The sequence below is a fragment of the Leptonychotes weddellii genome, unplaced genomic scaffold, assembly GCF_054177405.1.
Source record: "Leptonychotes weddellii isolate Sample4059 unplaced genomic scaffold, ASM5417740v2 HiC_scaffold_22749, whole genome shotgun sequence".
Classification (NCBI taxonomy): domain Eukaryota; kingdom Metazoa; phylum Chordata; class Mammalia; order Carnivora; family Phocidae; genus Leptonychotes; species Leptonychotes weddellii.
In genome coordinates this window covers 1,066-1,848 of record NW_027816485.1, presented here as the reverse complement: position 1 = coordinate 1,848, position 783 = coordinate 1,066, and the positions used below count along the sequence as shown (strand labels likewise).

The window sequence follows — 783 nt, the reverse complement described above, 5'->3', positions numbered from 1 at the left end:
TCCAGTTAGCCTCAGCCGATCAGAGCCCAGAAGGTGGGGGCAGAGTGAGATCACCATATTTGCCAAGGTACTACAGGCAACTTGACGGAAAGCCTCAGTTCCTGCCAGGTGGCCCTCTCCCCACCGCTCCCCCCAGGTTCCAGTACCACTCCCTCCCTCTGCCATCAGCCACTGCTTAGTGACAGCTTCTTTTATTTTTATGATTAATTTATTCCTTCATTCTTTTTAAGCAGGCGCTACACCCAACACGGGGCTCGAACTCGTGACCCTGAGATCAACAGTCACACGCTCTACTGACTGAGCCAGACAGGCACCCGCCCCCATAACAGCTTCTTAATGCTGCTAGCCCCGGGGTGCTACACCACCCCACACTGAGTCCCTTAAACCTGCCCACACCCCTGTAGATCGTCCCTTCATTAACTCAAACCACGGGATACGAGTGCGACATCTATTTCTTGCCAGGAATACAACAGGCTTGGTCCCTGCCCTCACGGAGCTTATCAAAGGGAACCAAGAAAACACAATGACCAACTGTAGTAAGTTCACAGAGGTAACAGCTCGGCACTCTAAGCAGCGGGGGTGGGGGAGGTGGGCAATTGGGTGGCACGGCATGACATGGGGGTCAGGGAGGCTCTCGCAGACGCAGAGGTTAAACGGACATCTGGAGGAGGAGAATCACCTGAGTGAAGAGCTGTGCTATTCTGATGTGATCCAGGGTGAATTTGACTCCCCACACTTCTCCAATCTGGAAGCAGCAGCTGAAGGAGATGGCAAGCTTCCCCT

General features: G+C 53.8%; 1 non-coding gene across 1 annotated transcript; it reads right to left on the bottom strand.

Moving 5' to 3' along the window:
• Positions 1–239: 239 nt before the first annotated feature.
• On the bottom strand, positions 240–312 carry TRNAN-GUU (transfer RNA asparagine (anticodon GUU)). The gene has a single exon. It is a non-coding gene; the product is annotated as a tRNA-Asn (tRNA).
• Between the last annotated feature and the right edge of the window lie 471 nt (positions 313–783).